Here is a 16,363-nt window from a genome sequence, read left to right as displayed (position 1 = left end):
GAGCTACACTTTGAAGACTCAATAACAAAAGCATGGAGACTATCAGAAGTAGCGGCCACCACAAATGTGGCGAATGTGTTGCGTGAAAAGTCACTTTGAATACAAAAATGTTCCCTTATGATCAGGTCAATCATGGATTACGGTCCTTTACTACCTGTAATTTATCATATGTAATTACTGTATTTTATGAATGTGCGATTTAATCTATGTAGGGCAAGGAACACAACATGTGAGGGCATGGAATGGACAACACAGGAGCTAAATACATTGCAAGATTACCTCTCCTCCCTTTATGTCAGCACTTCATGGGAAAATGTCGTTCAGTGGGAGATATCACATGGCAGGTGACTGAAGCAACCACAAAACTACCAAGAGGAGGTGATCTTAAAATAATTTTACAGTAGCTTGAAAGTAGATGGATCCAATGCCGTGGTTCAATAGTCCAGGAGATTAACTTAATAAAGGAATGACAAAGTATTGTGACAACATTATACTGAGACTTCTTTAAGGGGCTTTAAGGAGCTTTTTAGCCCTGATAATTTGTACAGATATATTTGCATTATCTGATTCCTTTTTTGTCTGATTTTCCTTCCCATCGGTATGAGATGCTACATCTTTTTTTCACAAATCAATATCTGAACAAGATTTGGTCTTTTTGATATACATATGCCTATATATTTCATTATTTCTAATTATTGAGAAATATTGGGTGCTTTAGTGGACCCGTTATTGAATGTGCCCTGTTTTTAGCTATGTCTATTGTAGAAACCAATGCAAAAACTAGGAGTCGCTGTTCCTAAAAAAAGGGGTAGGGGAAGGAAATTTTTCTGAAAACTGGACTGATCGTGAGGGACGATCAACGAGACTGTTTCATGTTGCCCACACACATAGAGAGGGATGTCATGCTTCATCTTAGGGTGGTTGCTTCTCGTTGGGCCAGCCCGGCAATGCCCCAAGGGTCCTCTGAAGGGTCACTTTAGCAGGTCTTTTTGTCTTTTTTGCTGTTAGATGAGTGCAACTAATATCTAAGTGGGGTTGTGTTGAGTGAGCTGTGATGTGAGTTAAAACTGATTGGGGATAGCTCCTAAACTTTTAATACATTAATTCCACTGTCAGAGTATAAAGCCTCATAGGTTAGTGCTACTAATGGGATAATGAGGTATCCTAGTAGTCTGATGTTTGCACCCTTAATAGGGTCAAACTGTGGTCAACATGTTTTGCTCCTCTAGTGGTCAGAAAGGATCCATGGCGCTTCTTCAGGACAATAAATATGGGTGAATGTATTCAATGTATGCTATGTAGGGTGCCGTATTGAATTGTCTGGGTTTTTTGAGGATGCGTTAATTTTCAGAGAGAAAAAGATTTTCGGGAAGATGTAAATCACCATCAAATGATTATGTATTCTGAAATGGTTTCATCAGGGTCTCTTCAAGATGATTTTAAGACCTGCCACAATACATTTGTTTCTAGTGTTGAGATTGATGGAGATGGACAGTGGGTGACGGTATGGTACAAGAGATCCGGCAAGGCTTCCTAAGGTGTTTTATTATAGACCACAGGATGTGGCAGCATACCGCTGACCTCTCAGGCAAGGTTCGCCCCTGGCATTCTGGGAAATGCAGACACTTGTAGCTCGCTCCGATATTTTCGAGTGTTTCGCCAAGTTTGGCACAGATAGTGCTGATCTCAAGGCACGTGTTTCTGGTTTATTAACTGTCATCATTAGAAAATACAGTCTTGTATTTTGGGGTTTGCTGAGTAGGCTGCCAAACATTATATCAGGTCCGGTACCTCTTACTGGCACGCAGGTGCTTCATCCACGAGCTCGTCAGCCCAATGACTCACAGGAGTACTTTAAATAGACAACAGGATGTGGAAGCACACCTCTGAACTCTCAGGCAAGGTTCGCCCCTGGCATTCTGGGAAATGCAGTCTCTTGTAGCTCGCTCCGATATTTTCGAGTGTTTAGCCAAAGTTGGCACAGATAGTGCTGAACTCTAGACATATGTTTCTGGTTTATTAACCATCATCAGTAGAGAATACAGTCTTGTATTTTGGGGTTTGCTGAGTAGGCTGCCAAACATTATATCAGGTCCTGTACCTCTCACTGGCATGCAGGTGCTTCATCCACAAGTTCGTCAACTCAATGACTCACGGGAGTTCTTAAAATCGACAACAGGATCTGGGAGCACATGGCTTACCTCTCAGGCAAGGTTCACCCTTGGCATTCTGGGAAATGCAGTCTCTTGTAGCTCGCTCAGATATTTTCGAGTGTTCCGCCAAGGTTGGTGCAGATAGTGCTAATCTCTAGACATGTGTACTGCATTTACCATTATGAAAAGGGACGAACTGTGCTGGGACTGTTAGGCAGTGTGCTCCCAACCCCCATTCTGTTTAAAAGGCTCCCTTGAGCCAGTAAGCTGACGAGTTTTGGAGATGCACCTGTGTGCCTGTGAGTGGTACTGTGACCTGAGAGGAACTTGGCAGCATTTCCAGCAACCCCAGATATATTTGCATTATCTGATTCTTTTTTTGTCTGATTTTCTTTCCCATCGGTATGAGATGCTACATCTTTTTTCACAAATCAATATCTGAACAAGATTTGGTCTTTTTGATATACATATGCCTATATATTTCATTATTTCTAATTATTGAGAAATATTGGGTGCTTTATTGGACCCGTTAGTGAATGTGCCCTGTTCTTAGCTATGTCTATTGTAGAAACCAATGCAAAAACTAGGAGTCGCTGTTCCTAAAAAAGGGGTAGGGGAAGGAGAATTTTCTGAAAACTGGACAGATCGTGAGGGACGATCAACGAGACTGTTTCATGTTGCCCACACACATAGAGAGGGATGTCATGCTTCATCTTAGGGTGGTTGCTTCTCGTTGGGCCAGCCCGGCAATGCCCCAAGGGTCCCCCGAAGGGTCACTTTAGCAGGTCTTTTTGTCTTTTTTGCTGTTAGATGAGTGCAACTAATATCTAAGTGGGGTTGTGTTGAGTGAGCTGTGATGTGAGTTAAAACTGATTGGGGATAGCTCCTAAACTTTTAATACATTAATTCCACTGTCAGAGTATAAAGCCTCATAGGTTAGTGCTACTAATGGGATAATGAGGTATCCTAGTAGTCTGATGTTTGCACCCTTAATAGGGTCAAACTGTGGTCAACATGTTTTGCTCCTCTAGTGGTCAGAAAGGATCCATGGCGCTTCTTCAGGACAATAAATATGGGTGAATGTATTCAATGTATCCTATGTAGGGTGCCGTATTGAATTGTCTGGGTTTTTTGAGGATGTGTTAATTTTCAGAGAGAAAAAGATTTTCGGGAAGATGTAAATCACCATCAAATGATTATGTATTCTTAAATGGTTTCATCAGGGTCTCTTCAAGATGATTTTAAGACCTGCCACAATACATTTGTTTCTAGTGTTGAGATTGATGGAGATGGACAGTGGGTGGCGGTATGGTACAAGAGATCCGGCAAGGTTTCCTAAGGTGTTTTATTATAGACCACAGGATGTGGGAGCATACCGCTGACCTCTCAGGCAAGGTTCGCCCCTGGCATTCTGGGAAATGCAGACTCTTGTAGCTTGCTCTGATATTTTCGAGTGTTTCGCCAAGTTTGGCACAGATAGTGCTGATCTCAAGGCACGTGTTTCTGGTTTATTAACTGTCATCATTAGAAAATACAGTCTTGTATTTTGGGGTTTGCTGAGTAGGCTGCCAAACATTATATCAGGTCCGGTACCTCTTACTGGCACGCAGGTGCTTCATCCACGAGCTCGTCAGCCCAATGACTCACAGGAGTACTTTAAATAGACAACAGGATGTGGAAGCACACCTCTGAACTCTCAGGCAAGGTTCGCCACTGGCATTCTGGGAAATGCAGTCTCTTGTAGCTCGCTCCGATATTTTCGAGTGTTTAGCCAAAGTTGGCACAGATAGTGCTGAACTCTAGACATGTGTTTCTGGTTTATTAACCATCATCAGTAGAGAATACAGTCTTGTATTTTGGGGTTTGCTGAGTAGGCTGCCAAACATTATATCAGGTCCTGTACCTCTCACTGGCATGCAGGTGCTTCATCCACGAGTTCGTCAACTCAATGACTCACGGGAGTTCTTAAAATCGACAACAGGATCTGGGAGCACATGGCTTACCTCTCAGGCAAGGTTCACCCTTGGCATTCTGGGAAGTGCAGTCTCTTGTAGCTCGCTCAGATATTTTCGAGTGTTCCGCCAAGGTTGGCGCAGATAGTGCTAATCTCTAGACATGTGTACTGCATTTACCATTATGAAAAGGGACGAACTGTGCTGGGACTGTTAGGCAGTGTGCTCCCAACCCCCATTCTGTTTAAAAGGCTCCCTTGAGCCAGCAAGCTGACGAGTTTTGGAGATGCACCTGTGTGCCTGTGAGTGGTACTGTGACCTGAGAGGAACTTGGCAGCATTTCCAGCAACCCCAGATGATTTTTCTTTGCTCTCTAATACTGCTGCTCTCTACTGATGATGGGCTCAACCCAGAAACACGTGTCTAGAGATATACAGCAATGTCTGCACCAACTCTGGTGAAAAACTCCATCTAATTTTGAAGTAGGTTTGAACTGTGTACTGCATTTACCAGGTTGCAAAGGGGCGAACTGTGCTGGGACTGTGAGGTAGTGTGCTCCCAACCCCCCATTCTGTTTAAAAGGCTCCCTTGAGCCAGCAAGCTGACGAGCTTTGGAGATGCACCTGTTTGCCTGTGAGTGGTACTGTGACCTGAGATGAACGTGGCAGCATTTCCAGCAACCCCAGATGATTTTTCTTTGCTCTCTAATACTGCTTCTCTCTACTGATGACGGGCTCAACCCAGAAACAAGTGTTTAGAGATATACAGCAATGTCTGCACCAACATAAGTGAAAAACTCCAGCTAATTTTGAAGTAAGTTTGAACTGTGTACTGCATTTACCAGGATGCAAAGGGGAGAACTGTGCTGGGACTGTGAGGCAGTGTGCTCCCAACCCCCATTCTGTTTAAAAGGCTCCCTTGAGCCAGCAAGCTGACAAGCTTTGGCGATGCACCTGTGTGCCAGTGAGTGGTACTGTGACCTGAGAGGAACTTGGCAGCATTTCCAGCAACACCAGATGATTTTTCTTTGCTCTCTAATACTGCTGCTCTCTACGGATGACGGGCTCAACCCAGAAACAAGTGTCTAGAGATATACAACCTTGTCTGCACAAACTTTGGTGAAATTCCCCAGCTAATTTTGAATTAAGTTTTAACTGTGTACTGCATTTACCAGGATGCAAAGGGACGAACTGTACTGGGACCATGAGGCAGTGTGCTCCCAACCCAGATTCTGTTTAAAAGTCTCCCTTGGGCCAGCAAGCTGACGAGCTTTGAAGATGCACCTATGTGCCTGTGAGTGGTACTGTGACCTGAGAGGAACTTGGCAGCATTTCCAGCAGCCCGAGATGATTTTTCTTTGCTCTCTAATACTGGTGCTCTCTACTGATGACGGGCTCAACCCAGAAACACGTGTCTAGAGATATACAGCAATGTCTGCACCAACTTTGGTGAAAAAACTGCAGCTAACTTTGAAGTAAGTTTGAACTGTGTACTGCATTTACCAGGATGCAAAGGAGAAAACTGTGCTGGGACTGTGAGGCAGTGTGCTCCCAACCCCCATTCTGTTGAAAAGGCTCCCTTGAGGCAGCAAGCTGACGAGCTTTGGAGATGCACCTGTGTGCCTGTGAGTGGTACTGTGACGTGAGAGGAACTTGGTAGCATTTCCAGCAACCCCATATGATTTTTCTTTGCTTTCTAATACCGGTGCTCTATACTGATGACAAGCTCAACCCAGAAACACATGTATAGAGATATATAGCAATGTCTGCACCAACTTTGGTGAAAAACATCCAGCTAATTTTGAAGTACGTTTGAACAGTGTACTGCATTTACCAGGATGCAAAGGGGCGAACTGTGCTGGGACTGTGAGGTAGTGTGCTCCCAACCCCCCATTCTGTTTAAAAGGCTCCCTTGAGCCAGCAAGCTGACGAGCTTTGGAGATGCACCTGTGTGCTTGTGAGTGGTACTGTGATCTGACAGGAACTTGGCAGCATTTCCAGCAACCCCAGATGATTTTTCTTTGCTCTCTAATACTGCTGCTCTCTACTGATGACGGGCTCAACCCAGAAACACATGTCTAGAGATATACAGCAATGTCTGCACCAACTTTAGTGAAAAACTCCAGCTAATTTTGAAGTAAGTTTGAACTGTGTACTGCATTTACCAGGATGCAAAGGGGCGAACTGTGCTCGGACTGTGAGGCAGTGTGCTCCTAACCCCCATTGTGTTTTCTTAGAGGTTAGAGCTTTTAACAAAAAATCAAGGTTAAGAAAGTATCCGTTTTGGTCAACCACAAGCCTGGAAATGTACCATTTTCTATCCGAGAGGATTTGGAAAGGGAGTGGAGTCATTGAAGCAGTTGAGTCTTCACTCTGGTTATCTCCTCTAGTGGTAGCATGCTAGAGCAATGGTGAACTCAGGGTTTGTATTGATCTACACAACCTGAACAGGGCTATTCGGGTTGATTCACACCCTCTTCTGAAGATTTCTGATCCATTGGCTGCCGTATCTGGTGCAAAGTGGTTCAGTAAATTGGATCTTGTCTCTGCTTACCACAGGTGGTGTTAGAACCTGAGTTTAGACACTACACTGCTCTCGTCTCTCCCATGGGCACTTTTCAAAATCGCAGGATATGATTCGGATTAACTTCAGCATGTCAGTTTTTCAAAGGATCATGTATTACATGTTGAAAGACAGATGGTGTAGTCACCTTTCAGGATGACTTACTAATTTTTGCTAAGACTAAAGAAGAACATGAGGTCATTCTCAATCGGGTTTTAGGTATACTCCAGGAAAGAGGGTTTGTTCTGAAGTTTGGGAAGTGTGGATTTTGCAAGAACAAGATTGAATACTTAGGTCATATGGTCTCTGGGAATGGGATAGAACCCAGGCTAGGTTTGATGGTGCCATTATCGAAGTACAAGCTCCGAATGATAAGACAGCTCTTAAATCTTTCATGGGAATGTGTGAATTTTGTTCCCATTTTATTCCTGATTATGCCTCTCACATTTTACTGTTCATCAAATGCTTATGAAAAGATGTAAGTTCATTTGGGACCGTTCATGTCAAGAATCATTTGTATGGATTAAAAAACAATTAGCAGGTTCTACATTTTTGAAGCCTTTTGATCAAAAGCTTGCATGTTGTATCATAGTAGATGCCTCTATTTTTGATTTAGGTGTCATTCTGATTCAGGAGAATGGGTCAGTGGAGAACACCATAAGTTATACTTCCAGGGTGTTGAGGGAGGCAGAAGTACATTATTCTACCATTTAGAAAAGGATTGCTGGCTTGTTGGTGGGGGATTAAAAAATTCAGTATGTCTGGGGTACCAGGTTCACTGTAAAAACAGATCATAAATCTTTGGTTGCCATTCTGTCTGGGGAGAGATTTAAGGAACAAACACCCAGAATCTCAAGATTGTTGGCCAAATTGCTACAATTTTATTTTTATATTCTACATATCAAGGGAGGTAAGAATGTTCAAGCAGAATTTTTGTCTCGATATTTTATCCAGGATGATGGTGTGGAAGATGTTGAGGGCATGGGAGAAAGTTGCTTTATTCCTTCAGTGGATTTGGAGGGAATGTGTGCTGTCACACACCACGAATGGTGAGAAGGCATGGCTTCTGATGGAGTTATGAAATCTGTGTTGATTTATATTGCTAAGGGGTGGCCAAGTGAAAGGTCTCTTTCTAATTCATGTCAATCTTTCTGGAAAGTTGCTGGTGAACTTTCCGTGGATGATGGCCTCCTCCTCAGAGGTGATAAGCTGGTACCCCCTGTGGGGTTGACAATGAAGTTCACAAAGATCACCTATGAAGGACACATGGGAGCCACCTTCACAAGAAAGATTGAGGCAGACGTTGTGGTGGCCTTCTATGGACAGAGAGGTTGAATCATTTGTAGGCATGTGTGCAGTGTGTCTTTCTTCAGAGAAGGGGCTGAATGGAAGGGAATTGCATATCCTGTAAGAGGCTGGGAGAAAATTGGTGTTTATTTGGTTGGCCCTTTTAATGAGTTACCCGTGCAGTACTGTTTTGCATTGGTTGCAGTTGACTTATATTTGAAGTAGCCAGAGGTTGAGTTGTGCCGGAACCCAATGCCAGTGGTGTCATTGATTCATTGATTTCCTCAGGGAAACGTTTCTCAGGGAAGGTTTTCCTTGGTCCTTGATTTCGAACAATGGGGTTCAATTTGGTAATGAGTAGGTAGAAAGGTTTCTCAGGGTGGGTTATGCCAAGCATTTCAGCACGTCTGTATATCACCTTCAAACCAAGGACCAGGTAGATTCCATGAACCGTGTTTTAGTACATTGCGTTCAGTGGGCAGTTGACAACAGGTGTGTGGTGGTTAGTGCTGTTAGATCTATGTTGTGGTTTTACCGGACGACTAAGGGGCAGCAAATCTGCTACCAATGTGTGACCCATTTAGATTAGCAAGTGGGTTAAGTTTGGTGTGGATATTGTTGTTTTGGACGCAAGGGAGAACAGGAATGTAGAAGCTAATGTGAGGCAAAAGAATGATTTTGACTGTCGCAACCGTACAAACTTGGCCAGAGTGGGTGTTGGGGATAGCATACTCATTAAAAAGGGTGTTCTGTTAGGAAGGGTGACAGGAAGTTTGATGGTTCTTTTGAGGTTGATAAGGCTGGAGGGACTGCTGTGAGGGTTTCTGGTACCAATTGGTGGAAGACAGCAAGAGTTGTCAAATTTTCACAAAGTTTCAATTCAGAGAATTTGAATGAAAGTGTAGGGTTACTGAAGCTCATTGAGTAAGTGAGTTGAAGTAGCAAGTAGTACAACCTGAAGTGCTTAGAAGTAGCTGTTCTATACGGATACCCTTGAGGTTCAGGGAGTAATTTTTTGTGACACTCTTTTTCTCAGGATTGTATCTTGGGTTCAGGATCAGTTAATTTGTTTCTGTTTATATAATCAAACTAGTATTCTTTATAGTGTAGGGTTTTATTTTGGTTGTTTTTTTGGGTTGTATGGGAAAAGTATTTTGGGGACTGTTAAGTTTTTCTGTTGTGTTTAAGGGGAAAAGTAAAATGTAGTGTTCCTAATCGGTTTATGTCAATGCTGTTTGTCACCTGGGGGGGCCATAAGAATGTGGAGCTTTGGGTTTGATTCTATTGGAGGGTACTTTGTCAGTTGCTGGAGCTATGGGGCAGTGTGACAGGCAGCTCTGTTACCAATAAAACTTCTTCATTTCTACTCACCTTGTGGGCGTGTTTTCGTGGATTATCACAGCAGTCCTTTCCCCGTTGATGCTCTAGCTGAACCCACACGTGAATTTAATTTGTGTTATGAAAGTTGATTCAAAAATATATTCTCCCTCTGATGATGCCCTCAATCAGCATGTGATGTAGTGTAGGCCAAATTAGGAAGACTTATAACAAAACCTCTACTCTTTTTCTTGCTTATCCATGCCCCCCCGGTGAAGTCAGTTGCAGGCTGGCATTACACATCTAAATAATGGAATGTGATTCCCAACTTATAGAATTATGAAGATGAGTCATCACCCCCTCTTGGAGCATGAATTACTTGAAAGATTTCTCTCCAAATCCAATCCAGATGTCTGTGTCCTTTCACTTACCCTTTCTAAGTGTCTTCACTTCTCGCTCTCAGATCTTAATGTGTTAGTCCCAAGTACTTCTCATAGCAATGAGTGTTCCTTTCTCTTTTCTACTCCCAGAGTTACTTCTCCTCCCTTATCTTAGTGTATGCACCTCTCCTTCCCCCTGCATATAGTCTCTTTATTCACCCCTACTCCATGTGTGTTTCTCTATTACATCTTCTAGTATCTTTGTTCAGTATCTTAACCCTTTGGGCTGTTAAACTCTTTTTACCTACTCATAGTTCTCAATTCCTACACTTCCCTATTGCTACTGTCTGCATTCATCCTTTTTTATCTGGATGGGTTCAAATATATCTATAACTCCTCCAGTGTCCAAGCAGAGGAACCAGGACCCAAAACATTGAATCCAACTGCTGTCACTCCATGAGTCCCACAAGGCATGGCATTTCACAACAGGAGCCAAACAGCACTGTCTCCTTTGGGCCTTTCTCCACCTATCCTTCTCCATTAGAGGAACTGCCACACTCACCACCATCTGAGTTGCTCCTTCTCCATTTTTCAAGTTTTCTTTCCTTCCTCTTTCCTGCTCCAGGAGTCTAGGTTCTCCTGTTCTCAGTGAGCAATACAACACTTAAAATATGCATTTATTCTGTGTTTTTATATAAATTATCCTAGTGTCCCTGTGGTGTTTTGAGAAAGTTAAACCCTGGCTCTTTCCCTAATCCTGCCACAAAATTTTTGTATATTGTCAGGGCCAATACCCAGCACCCTTTCCAATCATGCTAAGTTGTCCAACCAGCAGTGCCATCAATCTTATGCACTCCAAGTGTACTCTGTCCCTGCTCCCCAATGTACCCTCCACCAACATCTTTTGTCAAAGGCTTACTTCACTTCACTCTTAATGGCTGCATTCTCCCCCTTCCCACCACCAATGTTAAATGAATTACAGTTACTTGTCAAATTGCTTTGAAAAGGAATAGCTCATTTAGTATGCATAAGTGTTTCTTTTCTCAAGCAGAGTGTGCACCTGAGGGAAGTAGTACGGACCTGAGTGTTTAGCAATAGCTCTCAATATACACACACACTTGTAGCACTCTAGTCTTGCCTTTAATTTTGGATTTTTTTTGTCTAAGACAATTGTAGAATACTCTGATAAGAAGGTGTAAAAACTATATAATACAATGATGGTCAAGCAGAGTTAATAAGAAAGCTGGCTGAGCAAAACAGCAATAAATCTCACTCCCAAAGAATTCAGCCTAACATTGTAGACAATTTCACACATCATCCATGCCATATTATTTGCTCTCTCTTGCAATGAAAGACTGTTTTCCAGTGCAGATGGGCCATGTTAGCTTTGCTGGTAATGCAAGCAAGTAACAATTACATGAGAAATGTGTTTCAGGATGTTCCTGGACAATCAAAAGTTACTGGGCTAGCCCGTCGACTAGGGTCTTTCACCTCTAGGGTCTGTGGCCTTTGACTGCAGACTCTCAACTGGTGACCAAGCACTACTTTCAGCACTTGACTTCCAAGTTAGCAAGACCGAGTAAGGAATGTACTGGTTGTTAAAAACCCAGAACTCAGCAATGTACAGAATATCATTTAATATATCAACGTCTAGTCAGTGCATTTTCTTGAAAAAGGCACAGTACTTTAATGCACTGACACCTATACAAAGCACAAAGTTACAAATATGCACACCATGCATGTGGAAATACCAATTTGTAGCCCTCTAAACGGGCATAGCAAACTAACTGCAGGGCATATCACATATTCTATAAAAAGGTCACAGAAAGCAACTAAATAACTTTAGATTGGACCTATTAGTTGTGAGGTAACTTGAACCATTTGTACATCAGCTGGACTTATCCTCCTAAATGCTGATATATACATAGAGAAAAATGAACACATATACTCTAATAAAAAGGCAAGCCAAGGTGCTTTGTCAGGGAAATCTCAGTTTATAGTATTGTGCTGAAACCCTTTGGTAATACACCTTAAATCAATGCCAGCAGCCTACTGCTCGTAGAATCATCTGATAAAACACTTGTCACTATTAAAAAAAGCAGGCCCATTGGATTTTACCCATCCAGGAACATGTTCTTTGTACACCAGTCAACCCAGCAGCACAAGAAATTGCATATTCTCTCCTCCCTCACAAATGTTAAGCCCCATCGTGAACAGTTACCTTCTGAATTTATATTGCCTCTTTGTGACTTTGGGTGTTTACATTTTCTCCCTCTGTAGGAAGTCATAGTCTGTAACTCCTGAAAGCCTCCAAAACACGTGTATACAATACAGGTGTCCAGGCATTCTTTCAGAAATATGGATATTTTCAGTGCTTAATTTATGCTGTGGTTTCCGTAATCGGCACCTCACTTAATTGTTAACACCTGCACTTATGACAGTCTGCCACATGGCGGTGCTGTTTGTTCAATTTAGAGTTGAGCATAAAAATGGTTGTGTTTTTAATTTAATATATATTAAAAATGACTAATACCTGCTGCTCAATCCATTCTTATAGCTTTGGGGATAAGAATAGTCTGAATTGTCACACTTATTGGAGTGTGGTGTTGTTCTTTGTGTTGGTATGCCACTGGCAGCGCTGTCAGGGGCAATGGGTAAATGCCTACTACTGTGATCTCCTGATGAGAGCCCTTGCATTTATGTTTTTGCAAATGAAGCACCTGGCTCACCAGGTGGCCTAGATCTTTCTTGCTCTTAAATGGGCCTTAAAATGCAGTGTGGAAAGAGCACACAAGTGCAATGCTACCAAATTCAGATAAGAGAACTAAGAATATTATTCCCAGAATATTGCTCTATGTGTAGTAGTGTTAGATCTCCCTGCTGCTTTTCATATGGTAGACCAGGGTTCTCCAAAGTCAGTCCTGATCAGATTTCTAGCATACCCACATTTAGATGAATGTAGTTATCTTAAAAATCTGTCCTCCATGACAAACTTTGGAGACCAATAAGTGCTGCTGGAAAGGCTTGTATATTCAGGTTTTAAGGACACAGTGTGGAACTGTTTTTTATCATTCTTATCAGGTCATTCACAATCCCCTATGCTATTTATACGGTACACTCGGCTTCTGTACATATCTTCCGCTGTCAGCTTTTTGTCAAGTGGCTGATATACAGATTGTTTTCTGATTGAATCAAAAACATCAAAATCGGTGGTAAATTTGCATGATGTGATATTTCCAAGTAAATGGTTAACAAAGTCTTAAAGCTCAGCCCTGTCTTGGCAAATGTTTTGCTCTTTGGCAGAGTTAAATTCTGCTGGAACAACTGCTTCTTGCCTGCTTCTTATGGCAATCTGCAGATTTTAATGGGTAAGCAGAAATCATTGTGGTGATTCTATATGAAAACCTGACCTGTTTTGGCCTACTAAAGGCTCTCAGGAATATTAAACATTCCCTCCACAGAGAAATGTGTGCCTCTGTTGTATCATAATGCTTCACATCTATGTTGGACTACTTCAATGCAATCTTTTTGGGACTGCCACAGGCTCATGTTGCAAGACTCCAGCATATTCAGAACTATGCAATAAGGAGAGTTTGTAATTCCAGGAAATACAATTGGATTTCAGCTCCATTAGGAACCTTCACTGTCTGAGCATAGAACAAGGAATCAAGAATAAGATACTTTGACTTATACATCTTTTATGATCAAACCCTATGGGTGATTTTTACCATCTGAAACCATACTGTCCACAGGATCCTTGAGAGTGTTAGGTCAATCTCCTCTGTAGATTACCAGAATAAATAAAGCACAGTGGAAAAAGGTTCTTGGACTGTTAACTGCTAAACAGGCATAATCTTCCTGTCTCTCTAAGACAACATTATAATTACCAGGATTTCGGGAAAGCTATTAATATATTCCTGCTTACGTAATGGATGCACTGACTCTCTTACCTATGTTTCTGCATTCATTTGACATGTTAGCAAATTATCACCTTTTATGTGTCAGTGCCACAAGCAACATGGGTGCTGCTTGTTGCACTTTACAAATACAATAAATCAGAAGTGTGCATGCAATTCTGTCCTCAACAATGAGGGTCACCAAGGAAAATCATTTGCTGAAAGGAAAATACCATTGAAAATGTTCTAGCTACTTAAATGGAAACGTGACACTCCCCATTGAATTTCACAGATCATTTTGCAGGACTGAACGCATTAACTAGCACAGCTTTTCAGGGAATTTAGGGAAACAGCAGATTAAAAATATCGGGAGGCAGAAATATCGGAAAATAAATATTGTACTACACAAATATCGTGATGCACAAATATCGTTGACAAGAATATAATTTCTTTACTTAAGTAATATTGTTTTTATTCATTTAGAGATTTTTATTATCCTATAAAAAAATACGGTGGTAAAAAAGATTGTTTTTTAATTATTTGAATGTGTTTTAATTGATATATTAATTTTATGTGTTACTAATGTTTATATGGAGGACAGAGTGATTTCAACATTTTTATGTAATGATTTATAGTAATTTATAGTGTTTTAGCGGGTTGTCGGGTTTATATGGGAATAGCAAGTTAATTAGTAATATTAATTATTGATATTTATTATGTAACTTATGCAATATTAATTTATTTATGTTATATGTTTTTTGTTGGCTGATAGGTTTGTAGGGGTATAGGGTGGGAAGTAAATTTAGTATTAATTTATTAACAATTACTATTATTAATTGTTAATGATTTCATTTCATTTAATTATGTAATTTATGGAATACTCATTGATTATTCTTGTATTTGATTTTTTTATTTAAATAATTTTTAATTATGCAAAATATGTAATACTGCTTTATTCTACTAATTCTTTAGTTGAGGTTAGACAGCTTTGTAGGGGTGTAGTGTTGGACGTTATTTCATCAGTAATTAATGTATTATTAATCATTCTTTGTAAATTAATCAGTAAATTGAATTTTAAATATTAAATTACAGAATATCTAATTATTTTAAATATATTTAGTTGCGGACTGCTAGGTTTGTGCTGGTTGGAGTGGAAATAGTAAATTTCACCCTTCCGAAATCCAACACTTTCCCTAATGTTGCATAGACTGGAGTGGGAATAGCAAATTTCACCCTACTAAAATCCAATGCTTCCCCTACTGTTGCACGAATTGGAGTGGGAATAATACATTTTACCTCTTTGAAATCCACTGCTTTCCCTACTGTTGCATAGACGAGATTGGAAATAGTAAATTTCACCCCTCCAAAATCAAACACTTTTCCTGCTGCTGCACTCACTGGAGTGGGAATAGCAGGGTTGGGCGGAATTTGTTTAGTCGTGCTACGCAAAGTTCTGCGAAACGGCAATACATTTTTGTAACAGGAGCATCGTGACAGAATGAATCGTGCCCTGCATATTTATTGAAGAAGATGCCAACGTTTTGTACAATACCTCTACTCAACTGGATACTACTGGCTAATCAGTAAGTGCCACCTCGTTGGGTAAATGTATAATGCCTTTCCTACACTACTGCTGAGGGTCAGAAGAGTTGTCTCCAGTGACCATGTGTGTCTGTAACTTTGCCACCACGTCGAAAGGTGCTGGGGTCCCTTGAGCGAGTTCTCCATCATAGTGGGTAAAGGGCGGGAAGACTGTGCATACCACTAGTGTATGTGGGGCAGGGCCAAACCGGCTGGGCTTCTATGCGAGTACACATGCCTCTTGTTAATAAAGGGTCAGAGAGCGATCAGAGCAGCAGATGAGGAGAAAGAACCTCTTGGTCCCAGGAACTACACGGGGATTGTACTAGAGAAACTCATGGATGCAAAGACCTCCATCAAGGATCACAGCTCATTTTTGACGGTAGATGTGGGGAGAAAGCAGACCTGCCCAGCCTCGACCGTGCTCACAAACTTTTTGGACTGATTAATGCGTTACTGAATTTGAGCTGCAACTCAGGCACCTGCTTTATTTATATCTGTAAGTGCTTCCTGTTGAGGTTTAAATTTTGTGACAGGAGCATTTTGCCTGAATGAATTCTGCCCTGCATATTTATCCAAGAAGATGCCACCATTTTGTGCAATACCTCTACTCACAAATTCGGCTACACCGCGGATTGCAGAATTTTCAGCAATTCCGCGTTCTGCGCGGAACGCAGAATTGCCGACATTTTGCAAATTCCACGAGTGGAGCAGAGTTTGCTGCCCACCCCAAGAAATAGTAAATTTCACCCCTCCAAAATCCATTGGTTTCTCTACTGTTGCACTGACTGGAGTGGGAATAGTACATTTCACCACTCCAAAATCCAACACATTCACAACTGTTGCACAGACTGAAGTGGAAACAGTAAATTTTACCTCTGCAATGTCCAACACTTTCCTTACTGTTGTGCTGTTTGGAGTAAGAATCGTAAATTTGTTCCCTCTGAAATCCAGTGCTTTTTCTACTGTAGCAGAGACTGAAGTGGGAATAGTAAATTTTAACTGACCGAAGTCCAACACCTTCTCTACAGTTGCATAAAGTGTGACTATTATAATTAATATTCTTAGGTAATATTCTTAGGGGCTTTTTACGAGTGCGGCGGTTCAAAGGGCCAGCGTACTCACTGTGGTATTGCGACAACCATCACACTGCGGGCCCACCCGCATTATTACAAAAGTGGCGGTCGGACCACCAATGGACCACTGCAGACGCTGGGTGTTGGACTAGGTCCTTT

This window comes from Lissotriton helveticus, chromosome 8 (assembly GCF_964261635.1).
Source record: "Lissotriton helveticus chromosome 8, aLisHel1.1, whole genome shotgun sequence".
NCBI classification, from domain to species: domain Eukaryota; kingdom Metazoa; phylum Chordata; class Amphibia; order Caudata; family Salamandridae; genus Lissotriton; species Lissotriton helveticus.
This window is presented reverse-complemented; position numbering follows the sequence as displayed.